At 45.5% G+C, this 17,305-nt stretch overlaps 1 non-coding gene and 1 pseudogene across 1 annotated transcript; both read right to left on the bottom strand.

The window, feature by feature from the left end:
- Window positions 1-8,489: 8,489 nt before the first annotated feature.
- Window positions 8,490-15,084, bottom strand: LOC134384340 (5-hydroxytryptamine receptor 3C-like; annotated as a pseudogene).
- Window positions 9,712-9,815, bottom strand: LOC134365312 (U6 spliceosomal RNA). Its single transcript, XR_010022022.1, has one exon. It is a non-coding gene; the product is annotated as a U6 spliceosomal RNA (small nuclear RNA).
- Window positions 15,085-17,305: the final 2,221 nt, after the last annotated feature.

Below are 17,305 nucleotides of genomic sequence, written 5' to 3'. Positions count from 1 at the left end.
ACCCAGAGGAATGAAGATCATCAAGGTGAAGGTATATTTGCTCTGCAACGTTCACTGCAGCACTCTTTACAATAGCTAAGAGTTGGAACCATCCCACATGTCCCTCATCAGATGAGTGGACACAGAAAATGTGGTATATCTACACAATGTAATACTACTCAGCTATAAAAAAGAATGAAATACTGCCATTTGCAACAACATGGATGGACCTAGAGAGAATTATATTAAGTGAAACAAGTCAGGCACAGAAAGAGAAATATTACATGTTCTCACTTATTGGTGGGAGCTAAAAATAAATAAATATACAAATAAACTGGGGGGAGGGAAGAAGACACAACCATTACAATTCCTTGAAGTTGATACGACAAGAAAACATATATGAGGTTGTTGGGAGGGAGGGGGGAAAAGGAGGAGGGAGGGAGTTTTCGATAATGGGCCACAATAATCAACCACATTGTATATTGACAAAATAAAATTAAATTAAAAAATAAAAAAAAAATTTTTTAAACATGAATGACAAACCGGGAAAGAGCATTTGCAATTCACATTCTAGCAACAGGGTAATCTTCCTGATATAATGAGCTCCTACAAATTGAGAAAGAAGAGACTTTACAGAAAAATGGGCAGAGTCCAAATACAATTAGCTTAGGAGAAAAAAGAATAGATGGCTCTTCAATATACCAATTTAACTTCAACTATGTCTTAGTCCATTTTGTGCTGCTATAACAGAATACCTGAGACTGCATAATGTATGATAAATAGCAATTTATCATGTTTATTTATAATAAACAGCAATTTATCATGCTAGAGGATGAGAAGTCCAAGATCAAGGGGCCGGGATCTTGCAAGTGTCTTCTTGCTGTGTCATGCCATGGAAGAAGGGACAGAGAGGGTGAGAGAGAGACAAAAGGGGGCCAAACTCATCCTTTTATAGTGAACCTACTCCCATGACAATGGCATTAATCCATTCATGAGAGCAGAGCCCTCATGGCCTGATCACCTCTGTAAGGTACCACCTCTTAACACCATTACCATGGCAGATAAATTTTAATATGGGTATACGGAAGGGCAACCATTCAAACCATAGAAAACCATAATCAGAGAAATACAAATTAAAACTGTGCTAATATCGTTATTTTACCATCCTAATTAGCAAAAATCCAAAAGTGTGACCACACATCCTGCTGGAGAGGCTATGGGAAAAATAGGCACTTTCCCACCGAGCCTGCCCTTTGCTGGACAATTTGGCAGTATCATTCAATGCTACTGTCAGGCTAGGGCTCACAGACCCTTCGAACCTGTTGTACAGACTGGGTCACCAGACCCCTCATGTTCCAGGCTGGGCCACAGACCCCTCATGTGCCTGCTGGGTCATAGACCTCACATGCACGTCACAAGCTAGGTAATTGGGAAAGATCCCAGGAGCTGTTGGCACAGTTGACAGGTTCATTCCAACGTGAGCTCAGTCCTCAGCTACCTCAGCAGCCACAGCAGTGGCAGTGGCCTCCTGGGGCATCCTATGGGCACTGGCAGCAACAGTCTCCCACAGCAGTAGTAGCCTCCCTGTGGCCTCCCTGGGGGCATCCCAGGGGTGGGAGGTTCTGTGGATCAGAGCCACTTGTCCTTTATACTTAAGTTCAATAACTCAGGATACCTGGGTGTGAGTCAGACAACCCAGGAACACTTGGGTGCCTACACACATCCACATCAAACAATAGCCAAGGAACACCTGGGTGCACATGCACAGTTATCATATTTATATCAAATGCTTGGCAAGATTTCGAACCCCTGAGGGATCCTGACCATTTTCCTATATTTTCCCTACAATCCACCCCTTTGGGGTCTCTCGCCATACAATCCATGCATTTGGAATCTTCCACCATGTTCCCTTAAGAAGGATAGCTGATCCTTGCATCCATATAATCTCTGTACCTATTATTCATTCCATGGACCTTGAGGCCTTTCCCCATAGCTCTACCTTTTCAGCTACATTTAGTGACATTCCATCCCAACAGTCCTAAAAATCTTTAGCTTGTTGCAACACCAACTCAAAAGTCCAAAGTCTTATCTGAGACTAAAAGCAAAACTCCTTCCAGCTATGAACCTGTAAAAATCAAAAATTTTACCTACTTCCAAGATACAGTGGTGGGACAGACATTGGGGACACATTCCAATTCCAAAAGGGAGGAATAAACCAGAAGAAAGGAAAAACACATCCCAGACAAATCCGAAACCCAATAGGGCAAACATTAAGCACAACAGGGTATCTGGGCCCCCACAGCACTGGGCAACCCCACTTCTACAGCTCTGCCAGGTGCAGCCCATTGAGCTGCCCTGGTGCCTGTGGTTTTTCCACACACATTGCACATTGCCAGCAGCCCCACAGTTCTGGGCTCCTGGTGGCAGCTCTGCTGTCCTGGATCCACTAGACATTTCCCCAGTAGATGACCTCTGCAGCGGCTCTGCCCCTGCAGCAGGTCTCTGGGTCCCCAGGCTTTTCCATATGTCTTCTGAAATCTGGGTGGCAGCTGCTATGCCTTCACAACTCTCATACTCTGCTGGCCTGCAGACTCAACATGACGCTGACGCCACCAGGGTTCTTGGCTTTATACTCTCCAGAGCTGCTGCACAAACCACACTCAGGGCTGCCCGAGGCAGGGCTGCTCCAGCCAGAGCAGCTGAAATGCAGGGAGCAGTTTCCTGAGGGCAGCAGTGCCCCAGGTCTGCCCTCCGGAAAAACTCAGTTCTCCTAGGCCTCCAGGTCTGTGATGGGAGGGGCACTCTTCCAAACTTCTGAAATGCCTTCAGAGCCTCTCTCCCATTGTCTTGGCTGTTAGCATCTAGCTGCCCCAATCCCTAGCTCCCAAATCATTTGAATCAGCTCGGCATACATTTGCTATTTACTCACAGTCTCAAGCAGTTCTCCAGCATTCGCCCACCCACTTCAAACAGCTGTATTCACTCATTCCATCAAGGAGTGACCACCCTGCCCCTGTGTATATCTGTAGCCATTCTGCAACCACTGCCACAGAGACAGGTGTGTGGTAATGGGAGCTAACTTCTCTACGTTTTCAACAGATGAAAACATACTTTAAATTCTGCGGGGGCACCTGTCCTTGGGTCATCTGCCCATCTGCATGCAGGACTCTTTTCTTGGGTTTAAGTGACAGCTGGCGGGCCATCGGATTTATGCAGCACCTGCATGTTGGACAAATGCAACGTGTGTTTACAACATCTTCTCCAAAGCACATTACACCATCCACACCTAGGTCCCATAGCTGCAGCAGCTAGGTACCTAGGGGCTCTCCCTGTTTCTGCTGAAACTGTTCCTCCAAGCCAACCAATTCAACGTGGGTTTATGGGTCACAGGTAGTGAATTGGGTCACCAGTGGGTTGCCTACCAGTCCTCCCGGTCCATAGGCTGCTTGTGCTTCACTTTCTGATGAATGACAGGAGACTCAGAGTCTCCCCCAACTCACCATCAGGATCATCATTGTCCCCAGCGTCAGAAGCAGGGATGACCTGTTGCTTCACTTCAGTCTCCAGGGCATGTACTCGTGTTTCCAACCTGTCTGCTTTCTGTTCCAAATCTCGAAGCTGTGCTGCTTCATGCAGCACCCGGTCCATGCTGGCTCACAGTATAGTGAGCAACAGCCAGACCCTGGCCAACAGGAAAGTGGCCACCAGGTACCACATACCCGAGGGTAGCCACATTTCCTTCCCCTCTCGAAGGGCAACTGCCTCCCTTACCTGCTCAGAATCCTTTCAACGACACCAGTTGTCAGGCTAGGGCCCAGACTCTTCAAACCCATTGTACAGACTGGGTCACAGACTCCTCACATGAAGATAGTGAACTAGGTAATTGGGAAAGATCCCAGGAACTGTTGGTACAGTAGACAGGTTCATTCCAATGTGAGCTCAGTCCTCAGCTTCTTCAGTAGCAGCAGCTCACAGCAGCCTCCAGCAGGAACGGTGGTGGCCTCCCAGGGCATCCCAGGGATAGTGGCAGTAACAGCTTGCAACAACAACTTCCCATAGCAATAGTGGCCTCCCCATGGCCCACCAGGGGCATCCCAGGGACAAGGGGCACTGGGGATCAGAGCCACTTGTCTTTTATACTTAAGTCTGATAACCCAGGACACCAGGGTGTGAGTCAGACAGCCCAGGAACACCTGGGTGCCCATGCACATTCACACCAAACAATAGTCAAGAAACACCTGGGCACGTGTGCACAGTTATCATATTTACATCAAATGCTCGGCAAGATTCTGAACCCCTAAGGGATCCTGACTATTTTCCTGTATTTTCCCTACAGCTACAAATGTATAATCTTTGACCCAGCATCACACTTCTCAGAATTTTCTTATCTACATAATGAAGAAATATGGTTTTTACAAGATTATTTGTTACAGTATGGCTTGTAATAACTGGACAAAACCCACCATCATTTGGGCACTAATGAAATAGACTGTGGCAGAGGGACACCTCCCACTGGTGGCCAGGAGGTCCTGGTGAAGCCAGTGTATGAGGCCTCAGGCCATAGCCAAGCCTCAGTCCACCTGGGCCCAAGCCATGTGCTGGAAGCCAGGAGGCTGGGCCCAGTGAAGAGAGTCCTGTCCCTGACGAGGAAGTGCCGGGGGACCCCAGTGGGGCCGTTTCTCAGTGAACATGGCAGAGTCTGAGCAACCCAGGCACCAACTTCTGCTGCTGGGTGGCCATGCCCACCTGCTTCTCGCCACTTCTGGCACAACTCACCATCGCAGGGGATCCTCAGGAAGCTGTCCTGGGAGCATAGAGCTCCAGGAAAACAAAATATCCATTCCCTGACAGTCTTTCCTGATAAAAAAGTATTAACTCATCCACTCATGCTTTGGATGATTAATAACAAATCAAGCTGAAAGATGGGTAGTGTCATCTCTACTGATCCTGCCAGGCTCACAGACATGTTGAAAGGAACCTGAGAGTTTTCTTCCCTCATACTCGTGGTGGGTTGAAGGAAAATAAGGCTTTTCTACTACAAGGTGGTGTCTTCACTGAAGCTCCAGTTCAAGCCTGTGCTCAGCTGCATGGTGTTGAGTGCAGAGGTATGGAGTTCTCTCTGTGTTTGGGCCTTGGGGTGTTTATTTCCAGCTTCTGGGCTGAGGTGATGCTGCAGATTGTTGTGGAAGGATGCATAAGCTGGTGACCTGTGCACATTTTCAACCCCCTGCTAACACAGTGCTAACCTTTGGAATTGACTGATGCACGGTGGCATCAAATGACCTGGGAAAGGTAGGCCAAGTACCTCTACTTCCAAGTCGTATGTCTAAAGAGTTACAGCCTTCCATTTGTGGACAGCCAGGTGATAGAAAGGGCAGGAGGGAGTAGCCATGAGAGAATTTGAAGCAGCTCCTTAATCCTGAAACTTGTGTTTCAGCTGGAGACCCTGCAGATGAAGGGGACAAGATATCAGGAAAGTGAAGGTAAATGGTCAGGCTCCCTCAGGGGGTTTGGAATCTTGCTGAGCATTTGATGTAAGTGATAACTGTGCACGTGCACCCAGGTGTTTCTTAGCTATTGTTTGAAGACGCACATGGGCATCCAGGTGTTCCTGGCTTGTCAGACTGACATCCACGTGTCCTGGGTTATTGGACTTGAGTATAAAGGACTAATGGCTGTGATCCACAGTGCTTTCCACTCCTGGAATGCCCCGGTGGGGCCAGGGGGAGGCTGCTACTGCTGCTGGAGGCTGTTGCTGCAAGCTGTTTCTGCCAAGGCCATCGGGATGCTCCAGGAGGTCACTGCTACTGCTGCTGGAGACTCCTGCCATAAGCTGCTGCTGCTGCTGTTGAGGAAGAAGAGGACTGAGGTTGTGTCATCTGCAAACAGCTCCTGGAATCTTTTCCAATTACCTAGCTCGCGACTTACCTGTGAGGGTTCGGTGACCCAGCCCGGCACATAAGGGGTTGGTGACCCAGTCTGTAGAATGGGTTTGAAGAGTCTGGGCCCTAGCCTGACAGAAGGCAAGGGCTGATAATTTGGAACAAGGTTGTTCTCTTCCAAACTTTCCTTTCCTTTGTGTTTGGAACTTGGAAAAGAGGAATGAACACCAGGTGAGTTGCAGGAAAGGGTCATTGTGATTTTATTTTTAGTGCAGAGAGAGGATTCTTACTTTTTTTTGTTTTTTCTTTTTGGCAATCTGGCTAATACAAGGATCCAAACCTGGGACCTTGGTGTTATAAGGCTGTGCTCTAACCAACTGAGCTAACCTGCCAGCACATGTTGCCTGACTTATATACCAGTGTCCTCATTCCTGCACACTGTCCATGTCCCTGAGCCACACCTAACTCCTGACTCCTGTATCAATGGAAGTCCCAGTCAGTGGAGTCTCTTCTTGATTGGTCGCCCCAATAAACAACTTTCCAGGACGCATTGACTCCTTGGTATACTGATATATGTAAAGTAGAAAAAAATTGCAAGATGACATCCAGAAAAGTATAAATGTGGAGAAGGGGGGAAAAAAGAAATGATAGAAAGGTGATCTTAAGAAATTTGAAATTCCTCAGATATTTGGTAGACACTTCAGTTTAAGTTATTGGCAAAAGCCAAGGATAAGTTTCTGAGTAAGAAATGTGTTACAAATAATGGAAAGGAGAAGAAAACATAAGAGAACCTGATCACAGAAATGCCCTTGCCAGCGTCTAAGTAATGTGTCTAAGAACTCAGTGATAGCTGACACGTGAAGATGGGTTGCTAATTTTCCACATTAGCTATGGAAAATAAAATATACTAGGAAGGCATAAAGGGATTAAGATCTAGTAAAATGTGGATTCTTGCTTTGCTGGCATTCATTTATTACTTTGTTTGGCAAGTCTGTATTTAGCATCTGTGATGTGTCAGGCAAGGCTAAGGTATGTAAATGGGCAGGACATTGTCCCTGACATTTAGGAAAGCTCACTCTCTTAGGGGAGGCAGAAATTTAAATAAATCCGTGAAGTGTAGTCCCCTAATTGAAATATCACTCAGAAATTTGTCTTTGGTATCCGTGAACTTTCCCTTTTAATTTCTGCCTCTGCTCAGGGCCTTGCTCCCAGTACCTGTTAGAATCCTCCTCCTGACGATATCTGCTGCTGAAGGTGAGAAGTACTATTAACAGGGAACTCTTGTTAAACAAATACTTTTATTGTTTTTTTGTGTTTTTTTATTTATTCATTTATTTAGCTTTAAATTTAATTAACCCAAACTATGACAAGCACAGTTGTTTTCTTTTGATAATAAATGTAATACATTCTCATTGAAAACAATTCAGAAAACAGACAAGGATATAAAAGGAAATAGCAATTACTCATAATCCCGTTATCCAGGACAAAGTGTACTAATGTTTTGGTGTCTAGTCATCTATGCATATTTCTCTGCCTCTCTCTCTCTCTCTCTCTCTCTCTCTCTCTCGTAGCTATCACCCATGTATCATCTATGTATGTATTTTACAGATTATGTATACGTATTGTTTTGTAACTTGTTTTCTCCACATAATGTATCATGAACCTGTTTCCATGACATTAACATAGATCTACATCCTCACTTTAAATGGCTGCGTAGGATTCCATTGTGTGGCTGAATGACTATTTAACCTGAACCATTTAATTAGGGTCCTTCCTGGCCCTCCTCCAAGCATGCATATTCAGAAGAAACACTGTTTGTTGAGAAATCAGAGGAAACTCAAAAAAAAAAAAAAAAAAAAAACCCTTGGGCCGAGCCCGTGGCGCACTCCGAGTGCGGCGCTGGGAGCACAGCGACGCTCCCGCCTCGGGTTCGGATCCTATGATAGGAATGGCTGGTGCACTCAATGGCTGAGTGCTGGTCATGAAAAAGACAAAAAAAAAAAAAAAAAAAAAACCCAAAAACCGCAATATATTATTTCAGAGCAATTTCAGTAATGAGAAAGGTAAAGGAAAGTGAAAAAAAAATTGAAAGGAACATTTTGCATTTTAAAATATTTTATTGCAAATGAAATGGTTTCTTGCATATGAGACTCGAGCTTTTTATTCTTATGGAATTTTGAATGTGTCTGAAACACTTAAAAACGAAATCAGATTACACCTGTTTAGTATTAAGTATTAAAGCTTCTGCAAGAGGACTTTCCACCCCAGTGTTTGTGGTCCTATAATAAACATACCAAGGAGTCAGTGCTTCCTGGAAAGATGTTTATTGGGTGACCAATCACAGAGAGACTCTGCTGACCTGGAGCTACATTGATAATGGAGTCAGGAGTTAGATGTGGCTCAGGGACACTGATATATGAGGACCTTGGCATATAAAAAGTGAGGAAATTGTTCAAAACTGTTCTGAGCCTTCTTGGTATTGTTGTGTTGAAGTTTTTAGAATATAGTAGAAGACATGGTAGTCACTGGTGATAAGTGACTAAGATTAGGAAAGTGGCCAGGGTCTGGCTGGTCCTAAGACCAGGAGAACTGCCAAGCTGTGGTTTTCAGAGAGAGGTGGATGTCCATCTAGGTGTTCCAGAGGATGATGACTGTGATGACAGAGGAGGCCAGCAAGAGCAGGTAGAGGCGGAAGAAAAGGGTGTCTATCATGAGGCTGAACTGCACCCACAACTCTACCAAGTGCTGCTTCTGGGCCTCCCTTTTCATCTGAGCCACTGCCGATTCAGGGCACCCATATGACCCTGTCTCTTTGGGGCTTGGTGCTGTCCCTACCAACCCTGCTGGCTCCTTCAGGCCTGTGGAGAAGACAGAGACTCAGCCATGGGCTGCAAAAGTCACTAGGTAGGGAGGGTGCCCAGGATGGAGGCAGGAGCTGAGAACTAAAGGTTGGGAAGAAGAAGTGTAAGTGGTGCTGGCTTCCCTTACCAGGCAGGTGGGTGGGGGCAGGACCCATGTCTTTATTTTCCCTCTGAGGCGCAGTGGGGCAGCATCTCTTTGGTGTGATGTAGTGGAGGAGCAGGGGGTGTAGCCCCTGAGGCAGGGGTGGGGTCTGGGTGGCGTCCAGGTGCAGCAGGTGGGTAATGAAGATGTTTTCCAGCAGGCTGACCACCATCAAGGACAGGCACACAGCAAAATAGACACCTGAGGGCAAAGCAAATGAGAAATAACCAGGGCAGATTAATCTCCAAATTTTTTTAAACATCTTTCCAAATCCAGTTTTTCCTCAGAACCCATTCCCTCATTAAGTGGAGCCGTAGCCAGTTCTCATGGTCCCCCTCCCTGTCTTCTGCTGCCTTTGCTTCCCAGAAAGTAGGAGAGGCCATACTGATGAGCAAGGTGCCATTGGTGGGGAGCAAGTCATTCACCCTGAGGAGGAAGACGCTGTAGCCCAGCAGAAGGGTTATCTTGAATGGCACACGGTTCTTGCTCTCTGCTGGCAGGTAGAAGCTGAGGGCGTTGATGGCAACCAGAAAGCTACTGGGCATCAGAAGGTTTATGATGTAGAGGCTGGGCCTGTGCCTGATGGACATCTGGAGAGAGATTGGAGAAGATGGCAAATAAATTGATGCCAGAGGGCTCAACTTGTATATTTGACAATATAATTCATGCCAATGTGTTGTTAGACTGGCTATGTGACAATCTGTTTAGGCAACGCATGTAGTTTTTTTGCGTATTTGTTTTTAAGAGGGGGAGTTGAATATGGGATTTGAAGTGGCGGGGGTCCTCAATTGGGTAAGTCACTTTGTTTATGAGGGCCTCAGTTTCCCCACCCATGAACTTAGGAAAGCAAGATATATAATGCTTCATAAATTTGCATGTCATCCTTGTATAGGGGCCTTGCTAATCTCTGTATCGTTCCAACTTTAGTGTATGTGCTGCTAAAGTGAGCACAATGCATGCATATGTAATCGTGCCCTTCTATGATTTTTGTTTATTTTCAACCTGCCAGGAACACAATGATTGTAGGAGTAAGTAGGGCAGAGCAAGTATATGTGGCAGGGGGAGGCCCTGGTGATCCTGCTTTTGGTCAGTCAGGTAGAGGGTGGAGTGGGGAGCAGGTGCTTAACCCTCTGGAACTTTTTACCTCCCAAGGAGCCTTAGTTCAAGAGGAAAATCACAGAGCAGCTGGGATCAGAAGTCAAACACAGAATCCAGACTTACATAGAACATGATCTTGTCATATATGTTGCTGCCCATGGACATCTTTGGGGTGACCTTATTGATGCACAGGAGCTCCCACTCTCCCTGGGTTTGAATGATGTTACGAGGTGTGTCTTATCTCCCGCACTTCCTTGTCTGTGCCCAGGACCATGCTATCCACTGTAAGTGAGGTCTAGTCAGCTTCACCCAGAAGTGTCTCCAGGCCTCCTGCCCACACAATTTGATTCCTCCCCCACTGAGCTTCTTCAATGAAATCCCCCTCCTCACCCCCCCAGTGCTTTTAAAGTGGGCCATCCTGGTTTTCTGAGAAGTGGGTGCAAAGCTACAGCCATTGTCGGAATCCTGCCGACATAGCCAACCATATTGCTACATGACTACACCAGTTGTTGGGTTGAGGCAATAGCTACGCTAATTCTATGGCAATTTCATAACTAAAGCCAAACATTTCATTATTTTAGTTATACTAAGTTTCCATTTGTATTGTCAGGGTTAGAGCTTAGGGCCCACAGACCCTACAACCCCATTGTACAGACTGGGTCACCAGACCCCTCACGTGCGAGGCTGGGTCACCAGATCCCTCACACGCAGGTCCACGCTAGGTAATTGGGAAAGATCCTGGGAGCCATTGGCAGGTGACACGAACTCAGTCTTTATCAGTAGCAGCAGAAGCAGAAGTGGCAGTGGCCTCTTGGGGCATTCAGGGGGCACTGACAGCAACAGTTTGTGGCAACAACCTCCAGCAGCAGTAGCGGCTTCCCTGCACCCCCCCGGGAGGGGGCATCCTGGGGGTGGGGGGCACTGTGGATCAGAACCACTCGTCCTTTATACTTAAGTCCATAACCTAGGACACTCAGGTACACATGCACAATTACATTAGACAATAACCAAGGAACACCTGGGCACATGTGCATATTTACATCAAATGCTCAGCAAGATTCTGAACATCTGAGGGACCCTAACCATTTTCCTATATTTTCCATACAGTGGGTTACAGGAATAGCAATTCATTATGGCCAGGTGTGGGGAAGTGGGAGGTGGGTAGGGGGGTGGATGCTGCATTGCTTCTCTTGTTGAAAACAAGAATGAGTCAAGGTTGTTGTGGGAATATTGGATATGATTCAAACGTGAGTCAATAACTTTTGGAGTCATTCCTATTTTCCTTCATCATACAATTCCCCAGTTGTATGATGTTGTTTCAGTGGACTCAAACTTGAACAGCTTAACATTTTTATAATAACATGCATGCCCATTATGATCATTTATTTATCCAAATCTGCCACATGACACCTGGTGGCATTCAGTTACATTAATTTACTAATTCAAGTGTGTTAGCTATTAAGGTTAAAAGATTCGAGCTAAAAATTACAAGTGTGCAGCAGCTCAGGGTCAGGTAGGCCTCTTTGGGCACAAGGGCTATCCAACATGGAAAGCTGTAGTTCTTGACCCTGCCTGCACATTAGCATCACCTGGGGAGATATAAAAACTAATGATGCCTGGGCCCCACCTGGAACAATTAAATTGGAATCTAGAGTCACACACAGTTATGGTATTTTTAAAAAGCTTTAGTGGGCAGGCTGAGTTCAGAAGCACTGATCTAAAACCTTCCCTAACAATACCTACACCACTTAAATATCCTCCCCAGAATTTAAAATAGCTACTGAAATGTGTCATACTTACCTGTGTAGAGGAAAGAACGGAAGGTGAAGGTATAGTTGTGTTAAAAAGAAAGTAGAAGATGTCCAGGTTGTAGATGCCGGTCACCCACATTGGCTTATCATACTTTATTTGACCTTAGCTGCTGACATAGGCACAAGACCTGGAGATGTCTGATCCACGCTCTTGCTGTGTGGGAAAGGGAGGAAGGGGTGGGAGCTGTGGGTGCCTTAATCAGCTTTTGTCTCTGTCCATACTGTGCTCTCATTCTGGGCTCTTTCTCTAACGTCACTCTGTCTTGTCTCTTCTACTCCTCGTAGCATTTATGGAAGTCAGTTAATTGAGACTGTGTCCCTGTCTGAATCTTTTGGTGGCCTCGTGCTCTGCACTGACCCCAGGCTGTTCTTTACAGATGGGGCATTATGCTGGCTGTCCCCAGCCCACGATGAAGATGTCTGGGAGCCACAGGTTTTCAGCTGATATAGTGAGTTTATTGATACCAACACACTCTTCTGAGTTCCAGGTGATGAAAGGATTGCCCCACACCTGCAGCCAGGGCAGGGAGAAATGGATCTGAGGGGTGGTGAGCTTGTCTAGCCAACCTCTCCTGCCCTTCACATTCTTCTTTAAACCTGATCCTCCCACTCCCATTGGTGTCCCTCATGACCATAGCCTGTCTCCTGCTCTTTATTTAACAAGGTGTCATCAGCAAAGTACCCTGTAATGGCCTTTTTTCCAGGCAGATCTTAAATATGACTGAAAACCACTTGGAGCAGTAAACGCACCAATCTATGACCTGCATCCACTTGGCCATTTTGAGGGGTTGCCATTTCTATCTTCCTAAGCTACCTGGGGAGGTTTGTGTCTCCAGGGTCAGTACAATTCTAGAAAGAGTTATTTTGTGCCAGAAAGATTTAGACCTTGGGTAGAGGTTTGGCCTAGAAAACCTTTAAGTCACTACTAACTCCTCAAATTTAAAATTATAACTGGAGGTGGGAAGGGGATAGTTGAATCTGCTTTACCAAATTCATCTACAGGAGTGATGTCAGCAACTGGAGCTGGGCATCCTGATAAAGAAATTCCCATACAGGATTAATAGTGCAAAAAAGACTTGGCCCACACCTATCTCATATTTTCATCAATATTTACTAATTTATTGCCAGGCATAGTCCTAAATGCTGGACTGTCTTTTCCTTACTTGTTTCCCTTGTGTCAAGGGACAATTCAGATTTTAATTGACATAGAGACCACTTCTTTATGGAGCATTCCAGGAAGAACAGGACTCCAGGACAAATGTTTCCTGAAAAAGTATCACTGCAGCATTCTTCTTCATGCCTTCCCACCCCATAGGAAAACCATCTAATTTGTACAGAATCCATTTGGGGTATCTATTGTTCACCACTGGACCAGTACAATGTTGCACCAACAGGGCAGAGGATCATTGTTCCCTATTAGAAGCTATAGAAAGGATGTGGGGACCAGGTCTCACCACTCCCAGGATGGCAGACACGGTGAAGGAGGTGTTGACACGAGTGGGCATGCTGTGGTTGGTGACTGGATGGAAGGCCTTTCTGTCAAAAAGTGCTTGGAAGGTAGTGGGGTCCACCCCATGTTTTTCAAATCCTGAGCAGTTGATGGTGACAGTGTTGCTTCTTCCTGTAGAGAGCAGAGAACCTATGAGAGAGGGTCTCCATTTCCAGGGATGGAGCCTCTGCAGGGAGAGAAAATAGGGGCCATACTGGGAGGAGCAGGAGAGTCCTTCCTTCCTGGCCAAGACTCTCCAAGGCCAAGGTTGGGGAGGATGTGCTGGGCTGGTAGGCAAATGGTGGAAGCGAATGTGGTGAGCTGACTCAGTACTCTATTCTCATTCCCATTGTTTTGTTCCCATGCAAAATCTGCCCAAATCTGTATGCAAATTTGGCCTTAGTGCAATGACAACCACTTCAAGTAGTTCTTTAATGTACCTATCACAAGTCCCTTGGTTCTACCTAGCAGTTAGCATTACTTAGCATGGCCCTAAAATTTGTAGTCCAGGTCACTTAGATATCTGATCTAATGTGATTCTCTTACTAACTCTTAGGGGCTTCTGTCTACTGAAGTCAAGAACAGAGTTATCAAGAGGATAAGAGAAGTAAACAATTGACAGTTATTAGGTAGGTATGGGAAATATATAATAGGTATTCTGAATGCGTGCTTACCCTGCTGCTATGCATTTATTTTGCTCTTCTCAGATTTAGTGACCTCAGATATCTTGTGGGTTTTTCTAGCATCAGGATCATTAGGCAATATCACTGAGCAGATATCATATACTCCAACCATAAAGTGAAGCCTGTACAGATACTGTCTCTAGGCCATGGCACCATCTGGGTAGTACATGAGCAGAATCTTTGCCCCATTGCCATCTTTGTATAGTCTTTTTCCCTACCTCCTTCTCTGTATCTCCATCTCATTCCATATTTAAGGTATGTACCCAGATTGGGAAGAAATATTCCCTCATGGAAGCAAAGTATTGAAAGAGAGCCAAGATGCCGAGTACCGTTCAAGCTTTATTAAAGAAAGAAATCTGCCAGGCTGTCCTCAAAATAGTGGACAACCCCAACCATGGGTTTGCGAGAGTTTATATTAGCTTTTGGGCGTGAAATGTATCGGGGGAGGGACCATTAAGTTCACGTAACTGGGTGGAGAACTGCGCCAATGCAGAAGCTGGAAAGTTGTTTCTGTTTAAGTCAGGAGGCTTTCCGTAAAGGGAAGGGGGGAGGGGCTTGGTGCTGGAGTGGAAGACCAGGCCGGTGGCTACTTCGTGCTGGTGCTTATTGTGTGCACAATGGCGCCGGCCATGTCCAAAATCCATCAAGTATCTACTCCTTTTTAACTCAGATTGATCCCCACTCTCCCTTGGTGTTTTACATAATCCTTCAGGACATGCTCAAAGTCAGTGGCTACTCCTCTCACAGGTACCATATCAAGGGAAAAAAAGACAAGGAGGAAGGGATAAGGGGTGTGGTGGAAGGGACATTTGAAGTCAAAGAAAAGATGGGGTTAGAGAGGTGGTGAAATGGGCAGTTTGGTATATCCCTATGCAGGCGGGAATAGAGAAAGCCTGTGTATACGCATCAGTGAAATATCTTCCTATCTGTCACAAAGAGGAAATCAAGAAACAGGCATTGTAGAGGAAATATTTAACATGTTAATTCTGAATGCCTTCCAAGTGCTAGAGGGAAGTCCTAGATGTCCTTCAGAACTGCACTCTGGTCTTTCCCTGTTCTTGCCCCATCTTAGCTTGAAGCAGAAGGCTGACAGTGAGGCAGTGGAGGAGTTCCCCTCTAGCAGGCCATCCCCCTTCCATCCTTCTCTTCTGGGTTCTTCTCTGGGGACTCACCAGGAGCCCCCAAATCCTTGAGCTTAAAGGAGCTTGAACCACACCTTGGTTCCTGGTTTTGAATACTGCTTATGTCAGGTGACCACTCCCTAGTGAGAGGATATGACCAGAGAGGTCACAGCAGAGTGTTCTGTTTTGCCCCTGTCCAGGTATCCCTTCTGGGCTCCTGGCAGGCAGGAAGTTGGATTGACACTAAAGTAGAAGCATCCTATTTATCTGCTCTGTGCTGAGATCAATAACAAAATAACTTGCCTCAATGAAAGAATGTGGGCTGGGAAAATAAGAATTATGTTCTTTCAAGGCCAGAGAATCTGCAGATTTGGAAAGATGGCAATATTTAGTGATTTGGTTATATATAGCAAAGTGTCTTACAGCTTTTGTTGAGACTGGGGATTATTCCACATACCAAATTATAAAGATTTGTTCATGCCTTCCTCATCTATTATCTATGTTTTTTCAGTAGCCCCTAAGTAGATTTCCTCTTTCCAGTCTCTCTGCCTTTCTGATTCAGTCTTCCAAACCAATGTTCTCCATACATCAATGCTAAGCATTGATTACATGATAATAGAAGTTATAAAATTAACTTAGCAAAGTTGTTTTTAACATTTGTGTTGTCAGTAGTGTTATATGTTATCTAACCTCAGCTAACATTAATATTATTGGCATGTGTCAATATTATGTCTTATGTCACATCTCTGTATATAAAAAAAAAATCAGACCAAATGATTAAATTTGGAGCATTTTTACATTAAGCATTTTAGTTACATTTCCAGAAAGACTTGGAAATTTTTTTCTTGCAGAAAGGGTGAAGGGTTAGATCTAGAATACAAAAGAAACTTTGTTCAGAATAAAAGATCATGACAGCCCTAAATAGAAAGTGCTGAGAAAGGAAGGGATAACTTAGAGGCCTAAAGTAGGAGAGTACAGGACAGAGGGCTGCAGTATATTCCATTTGAGGTTTGCCATATCTGACATCCTTCAACCCTACCAGCTTTGTGAGTCATATCTTCTCTTCTTCAGGAACTTGGCCAGACAGAGGCAGAAGTTTAAGAGAAAGGAAGAAGAAAGAAGAGGAGAAAAAGAAGAAAGGTAGCTAGAATTACTGGGTGGAAGGAGAAAGAAAGGGAGGAAGAGAAGGGCAAAAGGGAGTTGTTAGAAAACCTGCTCAAGGTTTTGGGCGCTCTTTTGTGACTTGAAAGAGTTTAGCTGGGAGGCAAGTTAGCATCTGCAAGCATAAGGGACTGGCTAGCACAAGGAGGAAGCTGCTGGCATGAGGGCTGGGGCACCTGGCCAGGCTCCAGATGCTCTCCCAAACTAGGAAGCCAGGTGGTTCTTTACAAAGTGTACCTTTAAAGCAAGTCAAATGTGGGTGTGATCAGGGACAGATCTGAAAGGCCAGGATGGCAGTGACCCATTCAAGAAGTGAATGGAAGCTGAGACTGCAGCAAATAAGATCCTAGGGCTTTTGGCTTTGGACTAGAATGCAAGGCGGAGATTTGGGGGACAGAATTCCTGGAAAAATGGGGTAATTGGGGTAATTTCTCCTTCAAGGGAGGGGAGTCATGAGTATGACTGAGCAATCAGGCAGAAACTGAGCACAAAGGCTGTTCTTTAGATTGAACCCATTATGCCATGTAGAACCAAAATACTACTGGGTCACTAGCCACATGGACACACCCTTGAGACATTGGGCTCCTGAACTGGCGAAGAGTGAAGGACTTTCAAAGGAGCAATGCTGGAGTTCCACAGGTAGGCTGTGCTACCAGACCTTGGGTCCAGGAAAGAAGGATAAACTTCAAGCCCTGCTGAAAGGTGGCTGAACACAGTTGATGAATATCTTGTTTTTGTCTAGGATGGCTGAAAAATTGGAGTGGACCTAGATATATAGGTTGAACTCAAGAGTAGATTCAGCTGCCAGGAGATGGAGACATGGAGGCGGGAGGAATAAGGCAGCGAGGCAGGAGTGCATACTCTGCCTGGGGAGTCAGAGTTCCAGCTCTAGGATCTCGAAATCTCAGGTGCTATTTCTGTTGCTGCTGTCACTGCTGCTGCTGTGGAGATAGTAACATATTAAGCACTTCACTGTGTGCGATAAATGTCTTACCTACTTTATTTTATTTAATTTTCCCAACAATCCTACAATACAGATGTTGTATAGGAGCATGTAGAAAAACGAAATTGAGCCAAC

Source organism: Cynocephalus volans, chromosome 1, assembly GCF_027409185.1.
Source record: "Cynocephalus volans isolate mCynVol1 chromosome 1, mCynVol1.pri, whole genome shotgun sequence".
In the NCBI taxonomy this organism is placed as follows: domain Eukaryota; kingdom Metazoa; phylum Chordata; class Mammalia; order Dermoptera; family Cynocephalidae; genus Cynocephalus; species Cynocephalus volans.
Note: the sequence above shows the minus strand (reverse complement) of the source record. Positions and strands in the feature narration are given on the sequence as shown.